Source organism: Simochromis diagramma, unplaced genomic scaffold (genome assembly GCF_900408965.1).
Source record: "Simochromis diagramma unplaced genomic scaffold, fSimDia1.1 OVJJ01000334.1, whole genome shotgun sequence".
In the NCBI taxonomy this organism is placed as follows: Eukaryota; Metazoa; Chordata; class Actinopteri; order Cichliformes; family Cichlidae; genus Simochromis; species Simochromis diagramma.
In genome coordinates this window covers 5,862,723-5,883,896 of record NW_024386764.1, presented here as the reverse complement: position 1 = coordinate 5,883,896, position 21,174 = coordinate 5,862,723, and the positions used below count along the sequence as shown (strand labels likewise).

The 21,174-nt window shown below is 42.6% G+C and overlaps 1 pseudogene; it reads right to left on the bottom strand.

The window, feature by feature from the left end:
- Positions 1–4,064: 4,064 nt before the first annotated feature.
- On the bottom strand, positions 4,065–7,276 carry LOC120732346 (annotated as a pseudogene).
- Positions 7,277–21,174: the final 13,898 nt, after the last annotated feature.

Genomic DNA, 21,174 nt, shown 5'->3' with positions numbered 1-21,174 from the left:
CAGGAAGAAAGAAGTGTGAGTGGAAAGAGAAGGGACAGAAGGCACTCTGTGGGGGAAATGACAATAACAACAATTTAATGATTAAATGAAATACCTGCATAGTGAAAATTGTTGAAACTAGAAAAAAAAGGCTGTGTATTACAGGAAGATCCCCTCCCCCCAACCAGCAGCTTTATGAATAAGATTAATTACACCTCTTTGTCGTCCTTTCAAACGTAACAACAACATTAATAGTATTTCTCGAAAGGAGCGCTGCAAGTCACCAGTATTTTATGCTAATCCAACCTTTTAAATTAGCATATAATTACACTAAAGCACATCTGTGGGTCACATTTCTTTTTACGCTTTTTACACAAGTTTGTAATTGAAAACATGTGAAGCAAAGTGTAGATACCTCAAAATGCAAGCATTTGCTCAGTGCATGCTGATTTCTTTATGAATTACTGCAGAAAGCCACAGGGTTTGTCATACATTGCTAAGGGAGAAGTAAACTAAATAACTGTTGAAGGTTTTAAAGAAAAATCCTAGAGGAAGAGTTAAAAGTCAATCAACTCAAGGTGTGAGGACTCTGAAAGTTGCTGCATTGTGTGTCCTACCTCCTCCACCCTTCTAATGACTGCCATTTCCCGTTGCAACTGGCAATGTCAGGTGTTGAGCACACCGGGAGAATCCCTGTACGCTGCAGGGAGGAGACAGGGAGGCGCGTGATTGCAACGCTGAGGGTAATTATACACCGAGAGCTCAGCTGCCTAGAAGCTGAGGCATCAGGAATCCACCATGAAAGACAAAGAGAAAGGAGAAGGTTGTGTAGGTGCACAAAAGTGAGAAAGGAGCTTTTGAAAAAGAAGAAGGAAACAGAAACAGCACTGCAGTGAGTTTGGTTGTTTCTGTTAGTGGTGACACATATCATGGAAAAATAATAGTTTTTACTATATTTTACTCAGTTATACATTGAGGTCAGATTTTATCATTTTATCCTCACCGGTTTTAGTAGTCCTTCAATATAAAGAAAGGAGCTACAATATCGTCACATTTTGGTTTGTGAAAGAAACTAATTGATTAAAGGGTTAGTTCTGGCAGGACAATCGCATATAAGACATGCCATTTAAGCTTGTTTAGCCTACCTATAGTTACTTTGGGTCTTCAAGACTCTTTGCAATCCCTCTTCACACAGTTGCTCTCTTTTTTGCCTCTGAGTTTCCATTTATGGATATTACAGAGTAGGGAGGTCCCAGTGTAGATTGTGCCAAGATCTTATGTCATGAGATCATGCCACAACTTCATGTACAGTACACGGACATTCCCTAACAACACTTCATATTTTTGCAATCAAATCCACAGACGGATAACTGTGTTGGTAAAGTGGGCACATGCCCAGTGAACTGGAGCCAATGGGAATCCTGTGTGACCTGGATGTTAAAGCTGTTAGTCTAGATACACAGGAGGACTGAAAATTTGAGATATGTTATAGTTGCGGTGCAGGAGTGTGAAGAGACTTCCTGACAGCTACTGACAATGAGATAATCTTATTTGCTAGTGCTTGTGAAAATAACTAGGGATAACATAGAAATAAACAAACATCCTGTCATGTTTGGGTAATCAATCGAAACAGTCTGGCACCTTGACTTTAACAATTTCAAATACTTTCCTGCAAAGAATGACACAGAAAAGTCAGCAATGTAGGTAGGATGTCTTTCACTCTTATTGGCTTGTACATACTTTCCTGTATGTGGGATATACATATAGAACTTGGCACAATAATAGAACACTTAAAAATGTAGCTCCTGATTGCTTGACCTGTCTCTCTTCCTTTTTAGCCTAATGTTTCTTCTTCTGTCTTCATCTGTTCACCTGCCTGCATTCCTGCCTCACTCATCATGCATTTTGTTTATTTTTCCCCTTTAGAGTAATCTGTTTTCTTTTCCACTATTGGGCTATTTTTGTCTGACCAGAACTGGACTTTATCTGTCTAAGCCTGCAGCACCTTTTGTGATTCATCCCCTCACTAAATTTAATTAGAAATTTCACCTTGTTTTGTCTTAATTCCCTGTTTCAGTGTTTGCTTTTGAGGCTACACATCACGGTCGCCTTGTCTTCCTCATGAATTGGATGCGCTGTTGCACTTGCCTTGGGTTAAATTCTTATTTTAATATCCTTGTTTCACAGCTGCTGGAATCTTTATTACACAAACATTCTCGCACATCAGCTAACTCATGCTGTTGATGTCTAATATGTCAAAGGTTCCCAAAGGAGACACCGTTCTGTGCGGGAGTGCAATGGTTTTCTAGAATGGAGACCTGCATGTGTGTTGCTGGTATAGCACGTCTCTCTGTGTGTTTTATGTCTGTGCTTCTGTATATCTGAGCTTATTCGTGCAGGTGCATAAGCCTTCATTTGTGGATTGGTGGATTTACTATGGCGTCCACCCCTTAGGGAACGCATAGTGAATGTGTGAATGACTGCATGATTCTGTGCACATTTGCGAAAGAGGCTGCATTTTTCTCATAATGCAAGAAAGGAAGAATTTGAAGCTTTTAATTACACTCTTCCATCACTTGCTACACGCGCACCTTCATTGTAGGAATTTCACATGTGAAAAAACTGGATAAAATCAGGGAAATCTTAAATGTGGTTTGCATTTGTGCTTTTTGTCAACGCTTCTTGGGGCCAACTAGGGAATGAATGCAGGGTACGTTAATGCAATATATACAGAGAAGCAAGCAAATATCACAGGGGGGGAAATTAGATGACTCCAAAGGGGAAAGTAAAAGAAAATGCTGTCCAGCAGTGAATGAGTCTGGAATGCAGGGAGGTGAAGTGTTAATTTGATTAATTAATAAGGGAAAATTTGCCTTCACACAGGCTGCCAAACCAGTGGAGGTCACCTGAGCATGAGCTTGTGCTCTGGGGAAAACATTTATATGATCACAATAAATAAATGGATATGGCCAGCTTAAAAACGAATAGTTATGTCTATAACTTCTGTTCCCCGAAGGAGAGGAACGAGGTACAACACATAAGTACGGGATATCACGCCCTCGCGTGTCCTGGCTGAAGAAACCTTTATTCACACCTTTAAGGCAGATGACGTGTGATGACATGCACACAGCCCCGCCTGCACATATAGCCGCTGTCATCACAGTCATCCCTCAGTTCAATAGCCGCTCTTCACCGAGCCAAACTGCTCAGTGGGGTCGCCTTGTGTTGTAGGTCGTTCCTCTCCTTCAGGGAACAGAAGTTATAGACATTACTATTTGTTCCCTTTGGGACATGGGACATATATACAAGCCCCACAGAGCAACCACCCAACCGGAATCAGACCACCACATCCTTAGTGAGCGGTAGACCCAGCAGAAAGGACAGTATGAGCCACCGAAGGGGCTGTAATGTCCAACCGATAAAACCGCACAAAAGTGTGCAGTGATGCCCAACTAGCTGCCGAACAAATATCAGCTACAGGCGCCCCTTTAAAAAGAGCCCATGAAGTTGCTATCCTCCTAGTGGAATGAGCTCTCACCCCATGGGGCAAAGCAAGACCTTGGTGCCGTATGCCAGTGAGATAGCTTCTATAATCTAGTGGGACAGCCTCTGTTTGGACAGAGCTCTACCTCTATTTGGATTAGTGAAGCAGACGAACAGCTGGTCACATAAACGAATATTCTGAGTACACTGGACAAAGAGAATGCATCCTCCTCTGCTCCTCAGATGCAAAAGGAGGGGAGCAAAAGCTCAGCAACTCAAACTCCATTGAGCTATAAGATGCAGGCATGATCTTGGGAAAATTTGGACGCAGTACGAACTTGTGGCCATCAGGAGAGAACTGTGTGCAGGAGGGATGCACAGACAGCACATGAAGGTCACCCACTCGCTTTGCTGAAGCCAAAGCGAGAAGTAATGCAGTCTTATATGAAAGAAATTTCATATCCAGACTCAGTGGGTTCAAACGGGGGGCTACAAAGGGCCTCCAGCACCAAAGACAAGTCCCAAGCAGGGACACTGGACTTAAGCACGGGTCTCAGCCCGCGAACCCCTTTCAGAAAACGTATGGCGAGGGGATGTGCCAATATGACAAGCAGATATAGCTGCTAAATAAACCTTAATTGTCGAAAATGAAAGGCCCTTATCCAGCAGCTCCTGCAGGAATGTCAAAACATCCACAATAGAGCACTGAAATGGGAGAGTGTGGCGGTCCTGGCACCATTGCTCAAAGGCTCGCCATTTGCAAGCGTACAAGCCTCTAGTAGATGAGGCCCTAGCGCTCTGAATTGTCGCTATCACACTAGGTGGCAAACCCTTAGCAATCTGAGCAGGTAAGCATGAAGGCGCCACAGATCTGGGCGCGGATGAACCACTTCTCTTCCTCCCTGAGAGAGGGGGTCCCTGCGTAGAGGAAGCTGCCAAGGACTCGCTGCTAGCAGGCTGATTATCTCTGCATACCACGACCACGACCTTGTGGGCCACCAAGGGGCAACTAGAATCAGAGAGAGGGAATGCCGACGCACTCTCTCTAGAACTGGAGATATCATTTCCACTGGGGGAAATGCATACAGGAGCACGTCTGGCCATTGGTGCGCTAGCGTGTCCATTCCCAAGGGTGCATCATGGTCGATTATGGAGAAGAACAGGGGGCAGTGAGTATTTACCCTGGAAGCAAAAAGATCTATTTGAGCCTTGCCAAATAGATCCCAAATCTGAGCCACTATTAAAGGGTGTAACCTCCATTCTCTCACCAGAGGACCCCCCCCCTGGAGAGAAGGTCCGGCCCCAGGTTCAGGTGGCCCGGGACATGGGTGGCTCTTAGAGACAGAAAATGAACACTGCACCATAACAGCAGAGAGCGAGACTGCTTCAACAGGGGAAGAGAGCATGTTCCTCCCTGCCTGTTTATGTAAGACGCCACTGTTGAATTGTCCGTCCTGACTAAGACATGCTGGCCCTCCAGGACTGGATGGAAATGTCTGAGAACTAAGAACACTGCTAACAGCTCTAAGTGGTTGATGTGCAGCTCGCGCTGGGCTGCGGACCAGATCCCTCTCACTAATGCACCCTCGCACAGCGCTCCCCACCCTCTTAGGGAATTATCTGTGGACACCACCTTGCGAAACAACACCCTCCCAATCCGAGAGCCCTGATGCAGCAGCCTGGGCTCCCGCCAAGGACGGAGAGCTAGCATGCAAGACGTGGTTACCGCCAGCCTCCTCCGGAGGTGACGCGATGCACACAGGCGGTGAGAGAGAGTCCAGGATTGAAACGCTCTTATTTTTAACAGTCCAAGTGGCACTATGGCGATCATAGATGCCATCATGCCCAACAAACGTAATATCGTCTGGAAATGCAATCTGCGTCCCAGCTGAAACTGAGCGAGGCAGTGATGAAACACGGCCACTCTGTCCTCCGACAAACGTGTGTGGCTGGAAAGCGAGCATATTTCCAAACCGAGGAAAGAAATCTGCTGACTCTGGATTAGCGAGCTCTTTTGAAAGTTCACAGACAACCCCAGTGTCTGAATGTGTGACAGAACCAGCGACAGCTGTGTCTCCGCCTGCTCTCTGGAGCAAGCTATGAGAGCCCAGTTGTCTTAGTCTAGGTAGGCTAAGATGCCTCTCTCTCTGAGGGGCACTAGCGCTTTCGAGGCACATTTCGGAAAGGTGTGAGGAGCGAGCGACAGCCCGAAACAGCAGCACCAGGTATTCGTTGGCTACGCCCTCGAATGCAGAAACCTCAGAAACTGTCTGTTTTTCAGGTGAAAATAAGCATCTGTTAGATCGATTGTTGCAAACCAATCTCCCGGGCTGACTGCACTCAAGAGCTCTCTGAGTGTTAGCATCTTGAACTTGTACATTCAAAGGTACATGTTCAAGACTTGCAGGGTGAGGATGGCACGAAGCCCTCCCCCTTTTTTTTGAACAACAAAATAACGGCTGTACCAACCTTTGTCTGTCTCCAAAGTGGGGACCACTCGTATTGCTCTTTTCTGCAATAGCGCCTTTATTTCCTCTCTGAGTATCATGGCCGCCTCGGTGTTGACAGTCGTGTTTACGACTCTTTGGAAACGAGGCAGCTTGACCCAGAACTGCAACCGGTAACCCATGGCAACGGTTCGCAGCACCCACGGAGAGGGGGCGCAAGCGCGCCACTGAGGGAAGTGAGCAGCCAGCCGGCTGACCTGCAGCACCGTCGGCGGGGCTTTGTCGCCCCCCAGTGTGTCTACAGGAGACTGCATCACCTGCCTGACCTGGCTCATTCTGCCTGCAGACTGAGCATTTGTGATTGTTTGAGAATAAACAACACTCTTTATTGATTGTAACATGGAAACATGTACATTTTGTTGGAGGCACCTTTTCTGAGGCACAACAATGAAAAACAACGGGAACACTCGATGTGGTCACCTGAACATTTAACACACCTGAACAGGGAGTTACCTGAGGCATTTTGTGTGCAGGGGTTTTGTGCTTGGGAGACAGTGTTAGGAAAGTGCAGCGCCTTCTGGGGCTGACAACCTGAACAGAACTTAAGCGACTCTGGCGGCAACAGAGGGGTAAAAGCAGCGTCTCCCTGCTGCTGGACCCCTTCTCCACTCAAAACCACAGCTAGGAGGCTTCTTCCTCCTGGGCGTCGGGTCCCACCGGGGGCCTGAGGGTGGGCCTTTGCTCCAGGCCAATTGGTGTGGAGCTCGGGCCGTAGGATGTGCTTTCGCTGGCGGCACACCCACTTCAGCAGTGGTCTCTTGCCAGTCAGCAGAGGAGCGGCGAGGCCTGTGAGAGCTAGCTGCGGGCTTGGGCTTCGCCTGACGTCTGGGGATGATGCTTCTTCTTCAGATCAAATCTAGCCTGAATGGCTTCAAGTGAATGTCCGAATAACCCAGCCGCAGACACTGGTGCGTCCAGATATACAGCTCTGTCCCTATCCGGGACATCAGAGAAGGTCACCCACAAGTGCCTCTGCGCCACTACTGTTGAAGCCATCCCTCTGCCCAGGGGGAGCGCTGCACAGCGAGACGCACGGAGGATGTAATCTGTGGCGACTCTGACCTTGTTAAAAGAGGTGTCAGCGGGATGTCATCAGGAACCAGCAATCCGAGCTCCGCCAGGCACATCGCCTGGTACATCTGGAGCATGGTGACGGAGCTCATGGTGCAAACAGTGCCGGCCTGAGCCCGATAAATCTTCTTCAGCTGCGAAGCTGAGAATCTGCAGTGCTTGGACGGCAGGGTTGCGGGGCTGCCGACACCATGGTCATGGGACAGGGCCAGATAAGCAGCCAGAGACGGCTCCATAGGGGGTGAGTTAGCTAATCCCGCCCCCTCGGCGCCGTCCAATTCCAATTACTGTCCATAGCCGGGCACAGTGACGCGGGTAGACAGAGGTTTGTCCCACGATGAAGTCTGGGAACATGGGAAGGCAGTTTTTGGCCGTTGTGGGCTCCGGTGGGAGGAAAAAACCCGCGAACCGTGACGGCTTCTGAGCTGGCAGAGAAGAGGGCCAGTCCACCTGCAGCTTCTCAGCGGCACGGCGAAACAGGGAGAAAAGAGAGGTGTCATCGTGGCCGACCAGCGCTGCAGCAGCGGCACATTGGGCCAACAATGAGCTCTCCTGCTCATCCTCCGACAAACCATGGATGTCCAGGCCGATGTCCAACACATCATTGTCTTCCTGGGGAGCGCTGGCGGGCTTCAACCCAGGCTGAAGCCCGACAGTGCTCCTGCATGGTTCCGGCTCGTCATTGGCTAACCCGTCAACATATTCCATGTGGTCATCCCAGTTAATTGGGGAGGACATCGACCGGATCATCCTCGTCTTCGGACTCAGACGAAGCCGGGGCTCCAGACTCAGAAAGGAGAGGGTCATGCACTCTTTCCACAAATGTTACCCGTCTTTCCAGGGTTGAGCAAACATGCGACAAAACGCACAGGCTTCGGGCTCCGTCAATGCTCTCCTAGCGTGGACGATCCCCAGGCAGACAGGGCAGGCATCGTGCTGGTCGCTTTCGTGCAAAGAGAGACTGCAACCCTGAGGACAGGGGCGAACAGAAGATTTCTGCTTTGCTCGTTTTGGTTTGGAGTCCATTCCAAAACGCAAAGCAAAACACTGCACAGGAAAACTTGAAATTAGCGCTCTGTGGGCAGCCTACACGCCAACTGCGCGGTGGAGGCTAACACCAGCAGGGGCAGTTAAGCTAAGTTCAAGTTGGCAGACAACGGAGCTAACTACCAGCAGCAGAGGTGTTCTCAGCGAGGTGAAGAGCGTAAGAACTGAGGGATGACTGTGATGACAGCGGCCGTGCGCGTGTCATCACACATCATCTGCCTTAAAGGTGTGAATAAAGGTTTCTTCAGCCAGGACACGCCAGGGCGTGATATCCCATACTTATGTGTTGTACCAAAAGGGAACTTTAATGTTATAGTCCCTTACTAGGTTTATGCGACCGTGGCTCAGGGGGGTTGGGAAGCGTATCTGTAACCGGAAGGTCGCCGGTTCGAACCCCGGGCTCTCTGTCCTGGTCGTTGTGTCCTTGGGCAAGACACTTTACCCTACTTGCCTACTGGTGTTGGCCAGAGGGGCCGATGGCGCGATATGGCAGCCTCGCTTCTGTCAGTCTGCCCCAGGGCAGCTGTGGCTACAACTGTAGCTTGCCTCCACCAGTGTGTGAATGTGAGAGTGAATGAATAGTGGCATTGTAAAGCGCTTTGGGTGCCTTGAAAAGCGCTATATAAATCCAATCCATTATTATGCAGTACCCTGAGAAAATACTTCCCCCCTTCCCTTTCCCCCCGATTCACTTGACACACTTAAATATTTCAAATCATCAAACAAATTTTAATATTAGATAAAAACAAGTAAATAAAAAAAAATCCACATTTAAAAATGCTATCCAAACCTGAATCTGAATCTATGTGAAAAGTAACCAATTAACCATATTTGTTGGAAAGCTGTCCAATTTCAGTAGCCACAGCCAGGCCTGATTACTAGCAAACCTGTTGAATCAATTAAACAGAACTTGTCTGACAAAGTAGGCTAACAGATCTCAAAATGCAACACGATCTAATGTGATCTAGGAAGAGCTGAGAAACAAAATCTATAACATCTGTCAGTTTGGAAAGGGTTATAAAGCTATTCCTAAAGCTTTGACACTCCGTGAACTATGTCAGAGCCATTATCCACAAATGGAGAAAACTCAGAACAGTGGTGAACCTTCACAGGAGTGGCCGGCCAAGTGAAGATCTCACTTGCCTCAGTTAAAGTCAGAGTTTATGATTCAACAATAAGAAAGAGAATGGGAAAAATACCATAAATGGGAGAGTTTAACCCTTTAGGACCTACCATAGATCCAAGTCCGCCAGAGCTTATATTATATTTTTTACATGTTGTGGAGCCATTTTTGGGAGCATTTCAAGTTGATATACATCAATACAACCATTATAGCCCAAATTTTAATAATATTTATGCATTAAGTGCATAGTAATTAAATTGCAAAAAAGTGCAATAAACTACAAAAAAATTGAAAATTGTTTTTGTTTTTTAACATATATTTCTAGTTAGAGAAATTTAAGAGGCTTATCCCTCAAAACTGTATATACAAAAAAGTTGCACAAAATAGTTTCCCATCACAGGAAATTTATTTTAAGTGTCTTCATAGTTTTATTTTTGAAATACACCAATTTTTATATACTACAGGAAAAATGAAAATAAATATTATAATGCAAATTTGCAAAAAAACACCATATGCATTAAAATAAACTATTTTCAGCAGTGCAATATGAGTCCTAAGCATCCCAGAAACAACACAGAAAGTCATGAAGTCAAACACAACTTTTAAAAACACCAGTATAGGCTCACAAGGACCTGATGGTAAAAAAACTGGCAGGTCATGGTGCACATGTGATAGTTCGCGCTGATGGACGTAGGAAGTGTTACAAACAGCTGATCGGATCGGCAAAGCATGTTTCTGGAATATTATGACTTTGTTGCTGCAAGTGCTTTTTATGCAGTTTTTGCAAAGCTATATGTGGAAGGAAACTGTGACTTAGGACAAGCTGATGGCATAAGATGTAAGTACAACTCCTCCGGTTTCATATGCAAAAAAGATTATTGCGCTAGCTTACGTGGTTGCAGTGCTACCGGGATTTTAAAATTAGTTACACTAAATGGAGCATGCCCGCTCTGACCGGCTTTAAAGGTTTAGGGAGAAAAGCATGGCTGACATCTGGTGTGAACCTATCACAGCATCTTACCAACAGTCAAACACGGTGGTGGCAGTGAGGTGGTCTGGGGCTGCTTTGCTGCTTCTGGACCTGGACGACTTCTTGATCTAACCATGACTTCTATGCTCTACCAAAAAAATTCCTAAAGAGATTGTCCGGCCATGAGATTGGGCCCGTGAAATTAAACGCACTTGGGTTATGCAGCAGGAAAATGATCCAAAACACACCGGCAAGTCTGCCTCTGAATGGCTCAACAAAAACAACATGAAGGTTTTGGAGTTTGGCCAATTCAAAGTCTAGACTTAAATCAGACTATTTTGACAAAACCTTAAACCAACTGTTTAAACAATTAGAGTACTAAATTTCATATTAATATCAATTTTACACCCAGTCTGTTTACAGGACTACTGTTGTACATTTAAAAAACACCACCACCAGTAAAAGTTAAGCGGTAACGCTGTGGGTAACCTTGTAACAGTTACCAGAAACATGTTCCTTATTAAAGAAATGCATCGTCTTGCACTTGATCAAGAGTTATCTCTTTGATTTTATCCATTAATACCTGCCAGCCTTGTTTCATAGACATTCACTCTATATTCAAAATGAGCAGCTTTATTATTTACGATTTGGATATTCTACCAGACAATAAAAACGACTACTGGCTAATTGAGTATTTCAGAAAAGTTAAAGATTTTCCTCCCATTATGTCTTATTATGCTCGCCTCTGTCAGTGCACCCCAGGGTGGCTGTGGCTACAATGTAGCTTGCCATCACCAGTGTGTGAATGTGTGTGTGTGAATGGGTGGATGACTGGTTGTGTAAAGCGCTTTGGGGTCCTTAGGGACTAGAAAAGCGCTATACAAATACAGGCCATTTACCATATTTGTTAGAGCAGGTGCCCCATTTTCAGAAAGACAAATTACCATTTATTTTCCTTTAATGTGCACACAGACACAAAAACAATAGGACTAACATCATGTCTGATGTATTAACAGCATAAAATGGGCCCAAATCGATTATTTTGAAAGCATAGCTGACATCATAGTCAAATAGCAGATCTCATTTTACAGAGAGAAACATCTGATCCATACACAAATCGATTTACAATTTGACTCCAGCTGTTATCAGAGCCGCCCCGTTCATCAATCTGCTCAGAGAGCTGCATCTGCAGCGTTGATGCAACAGATGATGTGCCTGTGGCAGGAAAATGAGAACGGAGACATCAAACTTAATCATATCTGATTGTCAGATATTTAAGGTGGGACAGCCAGAGTGCACCCTGCCAGAAACCGCCTCTTGCTGTGCTGACATTTCCTTGATGGCACCCCTTCCCGTCTCATCCCACGTCAAACCCCAGATCATTATCACATCCAACACTCCGACCTCCGCCCCCTTCAGTGAGGAGCCTTGTGTTTTTCTTGTTAATTGAAAGCAACAAAAACACTTCCTCTTCTGTGTTTCAAACTCACTTCACACCGTGTGTAAAGAGTTCCTTGGGTGGGTTCTTCTAACGCTCCAAACTGAAACACGATGCTTTGTCCTGTCTTCCGTCTCGTCTCCAGTAAGGAACTCTGAAGTTTAAGAGAGATTTATGTGCAGTAAGCAACACAGGACTTCATTATTCTTTTATGTGAAGGAACTTCAAGAGACTGTAATCATCTCTGTGGAAATTGAGGACTGTCGCACTCGATTCACTCTTTCAGTTGGATTCCTATTAGTTTTCAGCCCCCTCAGATTGAGTTTTATAAATAGACAGCCATTAGTCACAATCCCAATTTCTGCCAACAAAGCCAGAAGATAAAACTGAAACACTGAGCAAAAACGGAGAACTATAACTACAACAACCCAAATATCCAATCGTTTCTGTAAGTTCCTAGTAATTACCAGCTTTGACATTAGTCTTGAGGCAAACCTCAAAATACAACGGTGAAGCACTTCATCATTAAAAAAACACCACCTGTATGATGAGTAAAATCAGTAGCACATTAGTTCAGAGGTTTTATATTAAATCAGTAGTATAATAACAAAGTACAGCTGTTATCAGAGTGACATACTTTAAATCCATTATGTGTACAACACCGTCTTTCTGTGTCACAGAGTCTTTTACTTTTTGCTGCATTAGACCAAAGGTAGAAAAATCACCAGGCCCTTGTGATTAATGGTTGAAATATTGTTTTCAAAAGGATGTGATGAAAAGGTTTCAGTTTGAACCAGAACAAAATCTTCTCTATGACCTCCAATTTATATGACACAAAAACATCAACTACTTTGCCAAAAACTAACAAAGTTATAATTTTTTTGAGTAAACATCAAATGCAGGAATTACAAAAAATGATCTGACCCAAAATTATGGACCTAAATTTTATTACTCTTTGTGGTATATTTTGTATTCAACCATCACTCATTTCTTTACATTTTGCTTCCAAGGAGTTCACTTTCCATTTTCTTCTAGTTTAAAAAACAAAACAAAAAATCAACTCGAGAGATGAACCAGTGTAGTGACAAACAACTTACCAAAAAACCCTATTTTAAAGTGTGTCTTTAGACAGGTACCTTTCACAAAAACACATCATTTCTCCCTATCTTTTAGTTGAATTTATGAAACATAACAAAGATAACACAGTTTGACAGACCTAAAACACCATTTTTGCAATAACAAGGTGATTCCCAAAGAGCTATTGAAAATTTGGCATATATCAGCATGGTGTGCAGTGTGTTCTTAACATTTTGAGGAAACTGGATAAGTGGAGGACAAAAGAAGAAGTGGCAACAGTAAGCCATGTCCTTAAGAAATAGGAAAAAAAAAAAGCCAGCAAAGACAGCTCTATCTAGCCTTCAATTTGATCCGTCTACTGTTCACTGAAGCCTCATCATGGATTGGCCTCCCTGGACTTCAGCATATTAAGCAGTGAGGATCATCTTGACAGAGAGGCAGCCAACATTCAAGGACAAGCTTTGAATTCATTCAAGAAGCCTAGAGAAGTATTTCTGGAGAGTAAATGACAAAAAAAGCCTGCCCATGAGAGTTTAGGCTGTGTTGTATAATAAAGGTGGTCATACGAATTCAGTTCAATTCAATTTTATTTATACAGCACCAAATCACAACAACAGTCGCCTAAAGGTCCTTTATATTGCAAGGTAGACCCTACAATAATGCATACAGAGAAAACCCCAGCAATCATATGGCCCCCTATGAGTCAGCACTTTGGCGACAGTGGGAAGGAAAAACTCCTTTTTAACAGGAAGAAACCTTTGGCAGAACCAGGCTCAGGGAGGGGCGGCCAAATGCCAAATATTTCAAGCTAGTTTCATGTGTGTTTGCACATTCAAACCTTAAATTCAAGATTTTGAATCACCAATTAACCTAACCCCTCTCACTTAAACACAATGTTTAGATTTCAGTAAAATATACTTTTAACGTTATCCAGCCCTTATTTGTCCTTTGTTCACAAAGAGGCAAGAAGAGGAACTGCTCTCATTGGACCACAACTGTAAACTGTAAATACTGTAAAAACTGAAGAAGTTATTTGTCAGCTTATTGATGCTGCTTTATCCCTGTCTTCACTCACAGTCAGTATTTATTTGAGTTTGTGTTGCATGGGAAACAAATATCAGTAGGAGGAGTTAAAGGGCTAAACTCTACTAACAAAGACACAGAAGCCTCATCAGCTCCTCTGTGAATAACGGCGCTTATCCTCCTCCTTTCAAAACAAACACACTGAAGCAGCGACCAACATCCTCTTTGCAGCAATCCTTTTATCATGTTGATAGAATCGCAGCTCCCACTCGCGGATCTGCATTCAACTTTGGTCTTGTGAGTGACGTGCACGCTTTACAGCTCCCTTTTACTTTTTAGTGCATCAGTGTTCACTCTTTTAAATAAGCCGACATTGCCTGGAGGCTCTGTCCCGTGTTCCTTCACCATTAAAACTAAATTCATTACTTCAGCAAAAGGCCACAGCCTGTTTTCCCTCCGTGTCTTTCCTGCAGTGGTTGCTGCTGCTGCATGTCACCACACAGTTACTTTACAAATGGAGCCAGGCATTCACATAATTAAAACCTAGATGCTCGGACATAATTCTTAATTAAGCACTAATGTGATAAAGTGTGATAGAAGGACAAAACTCTCCTTTAAGGGAAGAGAGGCCTTTGTAATGAGGTGATTAATGGACTTAAGAGGGGAAGAAGCTGTAATTGGCTGGTCGTCCCTCCCAGCTGAAAAGGAGGATACTGCTCCCCGTCTGCTGCAGAGGGCTGCTTAAAGTGATGCCGTCTGGCTATAACGGAAAGCTTCTTTCCATTCTATTGGTTTGCACAAGACATAACTTTAATATCAGAGGAGATTATAGTTCTTTTAGTCATCTTCTTGTCTGTTTAATCAGACTCGAGGTCTTCAGGGGTTCAGCAGCTTGTTTGAGGACACAATGTGCGGCACGGCAGGGTAACCCATTCAATATAGTCTCAAACAGCAAAGAAGGATGTTTAAAACCCACATTCATTGTGTTCACGAACGTAGCAAAGATTTGAACAAATAGTATGTTCTCCACCACCAGAGTATACTTTTGCATCATTACAGAAACAGCTGAAGTGGGGGGGAAGCCCCCAGCAGATGCATCTTTATGAAAAAAAATAAGAAACTTTAACCATCCTTTTTCAGTTTCCAAAAGCTTCTGGCCGTCATTCATGGTAATCTTGTTTGTGAAGGTAGAATTGGTTACACATTTGGAAAAAAATTGCTTCACAGCACCTACTGGTCCAAAACTCCACAGGGTGCCACTGAATTTCGAGCCTTAGGGAGATCTGTGTTACTTAACCTGATGAACCAGATGGTTTGTTACATGGAACCATCTGGGAAGCTTTCCTTGGGAAGTGTTGGTAAATGTGCAGGCACTTTCAAAAAATACTTGGCAGATAACTGGATGAACCATCTGTCTGTCACTGTGTATCACGGGTGAGCTTCAATCTGGTCAGTAGACGACTCAATACCACCAAAGCCACTTTGGGTAAAGAGCGGAAAGCATTTTCCACAGGGAAAAGCCCTCGGTGCTCTCTTCATATTGTTTTCTATTATTTCCATATCTAAAGCACACCTACACTTACTTGTGTAGCACCATGACTACAGCTTATAAAGTCTGGGAAGATGTACTCAGTAAAACTTAGTGTTAACACTAATTTACACAATTTGCTAGTTTAAAACTAGTTAAAACTGTCATAGTTTTAATACCACACATGAAGCTGGATTTAAGAAAAAAAGTATTTGAAGGCTCAGTTTTTAGAGCATGTGTTGCACCATGGTACCGATTAACACAATCAGAATCAATAACTTAGTCTTCTGGATTCTGTCACTAGTTATCTAACATAGAGTCTATTACCAGCAACCAACCAAACCAGTGACATCACACTCTGCACTCCCACAAGATGGCGCTAGACATGCTCTAAAATGAACTTCAAACAGTTATTTATTAAATATAGCTTACCATACAGCATTAAATCTAAGACAGTTTTTTAAAGTACAGTAAATACATTTCATACATTTACGTTTCATTTGCACTTTAATCAGCAAATTCTCATGTAGAGTCAAACCTCCAGACAAGAGGCAACATGATGTATTTTATCTTTAATGTGCACAGTATGCTTGTTAACTTTCCTTCCTCACACCACGGTGCTTTCAGTGTCATTGTTGAAGGTGAGAGAGTGCTTTTAAAAACGTGTCACCAAAATCAATATCAAGTTAGTTATTGCTGTCATACAATGTATTAAATACACTCAGGAAGCAGCTGCACAACTACAGGACTCAGCTATAAATATGTAAAGATGGTGGGCGGCCATAAGTGTTACCTCTTCCCACTCCTTTTCGAGCACCCGTTGTACTAGAGGACAGTATTTTCCTTCCTGTATATATGCTTTATTTTGTATACATGTATACATATGCTTGAAATAAATGATCAATCAATCAATCAAAGTTCTATGAAACAGAGACCAACGAGCATAATCTGATGCTCACACAGGGTTTTGAATTGGGAAATAAAAATGCTGGTTTTCTAAAACCATCAGTTGATCTATTGTAAAACCAACCACTTCCCTTGTCACATAATAACTACACAGTAACTAATCACCTCACACGCAAATGTGGCCTGAGAGAAAAATCTGACTCCTCGTTATTTGGCATTTCAGATGTGGTGAAAGACATCTCGTTTGACTTCAGTCTTTCTGGCTCTTTTATTCGTTTTGAAGAATCTAATGAGCCAAAGCTGCAGGAACACATTGTCACCATAAGGCAGAAAGTGCATTAATACCTCCTCTTGCTCACTCCAGCTTCAATGTTCTCACCCACTTTTCACTTATTTTGTGCCATCCCGAGGCTCTGTGTCTTAACAGGCATCTTGGAAATCTCCTAATGGCAGCTGATCAAAAAAAAGAAGTTTCTTTTGGTCCTAATTTCACATTGAGAATAATCTACTGTTTACACTTACATAGTGTGGCATTAGATTTAATTCTTCACTGGTTCATACAGAGAGCTTGACTATACAATCCTAATTACCATCTTCATTAGGGTTGTAAATAATGCAGGGATGGAATCAGGAAGCGCATCTCTTTAACTGCATACAACAGCTGCTGCTTTAATTGCAAGATGTAGACTTGTTCGAGAAGTATCTGAACTGTTTTATCAAGCATCATATCAGAAGCAGATTCATAACCGTGACTGAACTGGAGAAAATCTGGGGGAAAATGAGGAACACCTTATGAGCTGTTAAAACTACACAGGTGATTTTTATAATGTAATTACCCACCACTGGAGCAGTATACATGGACTGAACTTCTAATTACTGCTGACATCACATTACTTGATTGGCAAATAATTGATTGCAGGAACTGGAAAAGTCATTGATTTGATTTGGTGATATGTTGCTGCTTCTGTCAGTTTCAGTGTTGGGTTTTGCATTGTTGAGCAGATATTTTGAAGACGCCACCATGGCCCATCGCCAGTGATGAAAGCTAATTAGTCAACAGCCGAAAGCTCTGTGGTGGAGTCAGACAAGTGAAATACATGACACCACATCAGCGAAACAATCAAAATTCCACTAATGAGATGAATTTCTTTAGCATTTAAATCATTAAATAACCCATCCTTGTAATGCTCCTTTGGACATTATACTGTAAAACAGCGGTCCCCAACCTTTTTTGCGCCATGGACCGGTTTATGCCCGACAATATTTTCATGGACCGGCCTTTAAGGTGTCGCGGATAAATACAACAAAATAAAACTAGTACCGGTACCGAAAAAAAGAAAATTTATTCATAACACACATGAAAAGACCAAGGAAAACCGAGTAAACTATAAAAACGATAACAAAATAACGCTGAAAACCGATAAAAACCCTGAAAACTATACATTTCACACCTGAGCCTCAACTCTTGCGGCCTGGTACCAAACGACTCACGGACCGGTACCGGTCCGAGGCCCGGGGGTTGGGGACCACTGCTGTAAAACAAAACCAACAGGCGCAGTACTGTGCAAAAGTCTTGTGCCAACCTTCATGTATTTATATTTTGCTAGTAAAATGCCAACTACGCTCAACGATTTGTTGAAACATATAAACACAGGGTACATAAGTATATAAAAAACAGGGGCTGTACAATTCTAATAGAAAGCCAATATTGGTATCTATTAAAAACAGCCTGAACTCTGTAAGACAAGCTTTCATTTAATTTCTTTAAGTTGTTTTCAGCAATAGTTTTCCAAGATGCTTAAAGGACATTTAAAGTTCTTCTTTTGTTCCATTATCTGTCAAAATGATCCCACACTGCTTCAGTAAAGTTGAGGTTCAGGCTCCGTGGAGGCCAATCCATGACTGAGAGTGCTCCATTTTGTGTTTTTACAGCATTAGCATAGTGGTTTAGGTAAAAAAGCCTTTACCACTCAGATGCATCTAATCCAGTGGTACTTTCTGTGTTTATCATTCCATCAATTGGCTGAAATGCATCCCCAAACCAAGACAGAGTCTAGAGACTCACTGTTGCAGTGCTCTCCTGACCTCCTCTGTATATACTGGTGATGATTTGAACCAGAAATTTCAAATTGGGATCACTGTTGTCACTGATTCTTGTGTAGTTTGGTATACCTCACCCTTTTCCTCCCAGTTTCCCTTCCTTATAAATGGCTTCATCCAACCAACCTTCCACCTTTCCACTGAGTCTTCAGTAAACAGTGTATGGATCAAATGAAGGACCAGGCAGCTCTCTCAGGTCCTGTGTGAAGTCTTTGTTCTTTGTAGGATTCTTTTCACTATTTTATAATTCAAATTCAAAATTCAAATTTTATTTGTCACGTACACAGTCATACACAGTACGATATGTAGTGAAATGCTTGGACAACTGCTCGTGACCTAAAGAAAACAAAAAAGGAAAAGGCTATGAATAAGATAGGAAATAAATATGAAAAATTAAAAAGGGTAAATTTAACTAGGAAGGAATAAAATATAAATTAAGGTTAAAAATGAAATAACTGTACAACACAAATTAGAATGAAGGGTAAATTTAACTGGGAAAGAATAGATCAAATATATAAATTAAAGTTGAAAATAAAATAACTGTACAACAAAATACACAATATAGAACTATATAAGAATGTATGAAGAAATATAAATAAATATATACACAATAACAGCAGCTGTACAAGTATTAACTGGAAATGAAGAATATAGTGTACCAGTGTTGTGCAATCCACATTATGTCTTGTGCAGTGCAAATATGCTTAAAGTGATTTAAGTGATGAAGTGAAAACAATGTCCAGAATGTCCAGTGTGTGTGTAAGAACTATATGTGTGGGTCAGTACTGTGTGGTGGTACTGTTACTTCAGGTACTGTTGTAGATTCTTCTTCGTATTTTTTTTTTCTTTTGCTTGACTTGTCCAGCTTCCTCAAATTTTTAAGAACTCACTGCACATTGTGCTGAGATATGCCAAGTATTTAATAGATCATTGGGAATGAGCTTATTGTTGCAAAAATTATTATGTCAAACAAATTCTGCTCGTAATAATAAAGACACAATTACATTTTTTCTTTGTGCTACATTGTCTGTTATTTGTAGACAAAATACTGACTTTGGTGCCTTCATGGCTTAATTCAATTCAATTCAATTCTATTTTATTTATACAGCACCAAATCACAACAACAATAGCCTCAAAGCGCTTTATATTGTAAGGTAGACCCTACAATAATACATACAGAGAAAAGCCAAGCAATCATGACCCTCTATGAGCAAGCACTTTGTGGAGACAGTGGGAAGGAAAAACTCCCTTTTAACAGGAAGAAACCTCCAGCAGAACCAGGCTTAGGGAGGGGCGGCCATCTGCTGCGACTGGTTGGGGAGAGAAAAGGAAGACACGCTGTAGAAGAGACACAGAGATTAATAATAGTGAGTGAGAATGGTGACTGAAGAAGAAATACTCAATGCATCATGGGAATCCCTCAGCAGACTACACCTATTGTAGCATAACTAAGGGAGGATTCAGGGTCACCTTGATCCAGCCCTAACTATATGCTTTAGCAAAAAGGAAAGTTTGAAGCCGAATCTTGAAAGTAGAGATAGTGTCTGTCTCCCGAATCCAAACTGGAAGCTGGTTCCGTAAAAGAGGGGCCTGAAAACTGAAGGCACTGCCTACTTTTAAATAATTATAGATAAATAAAAAAAAAAAGAAAAGCTTAGCTCAAGGCTTTTGTTTTCAGTCCCTGGTGATGACTGTATAACTTTCATGTTCCGGATCAATACATATGGTGTTGTTTTAGATCTGTAGAATACAAGACGCAGCACTTTTGTAAAAGCAGTGCACCTGCCTGAACGACCATGCATTTTTCTGGAGTTCAATACAGCATGAGCACTCCGGTCACAGAAGCCCCACTGTTTCCAACAGTTTAGAAATGCCAGTCACACCTCTTGTCCTCTCTGCTCTAATGAAAATGTTATTTAACATCCCACAGGAAAGGAATTTATAGCTTTCATAGAAAATCCAACAGCAACCCTCCCAAATCCAGTTTTACGAAAGAACAAAGCAGCCTAATGTTGCTGCTGTTTCTTCCCAAATATTCTGATGTTTAAAAGAAAAAAAAAGGAGCCACACAATAGCTGTGATAAGCTACAGGATTTGCTGAATTTCTGCTTGCCTTCAGAGCTGCTTTGATAGGGTTATATCTGAAAAGAACTCTCACCTGTAAGCATCTTTAAAGTGAACCAGCAGAGGCCAATGTTAAGGCAAAACTCAACATTTCTGTCTAAATATTCTACCAGTGCACCAAAATATCTCTGATACTTTTTGATCTCAATAATGTACGAAAAGGGCAAATAACAGCTAACCAATCCTATTGTGGACTGTGATCTTTAAATTAAATTTTCACTGTAGGAACAGCAGGGAAATCCACCGACAGCAGAGTTAGATTGGTGTCAGTAGTTTATTAACTTTATGGATGCTTGACGCTTTAGACTAAGTTTCAAGTGAGTTCAAGTATGTGTGACAAGCTGGTAGGTTGGATGCATTATTGTCTATCTATGACTGATTGCTGAAGTTTTTTGTATGCAGGCATCCATCCTCTTAACCACTTATCCAATTCAGGACTGGAGCCTTACCAGCTGACTTTAGGTGAGAGGCAAGCTAAATTGTCAGTCTCCATCAGAGCCAATGCTTTCATATAGCTACAGCCAATTTAAAATCTCCAATTAACTGTCTTTGAACTGCAAGAGCAACTCTGAGTACCCAGAATAGGCACAGGAAGTTCAAACCAGGAAACTTCCTGCTGTGAAGTGACTGTGCTAAACACCGCAACACTTTGCCATCCTTGTTATATGTAATTTTTGTTAAATTACATTTACGTCCACTGCACTGTAAAGACAGCACAACTTAGAGAGACTTGGAATAGAAAATGTTTATGAGATTTTGCACATCAAAGAGTTTCTATGTTACTTCTCAGTGATGCTC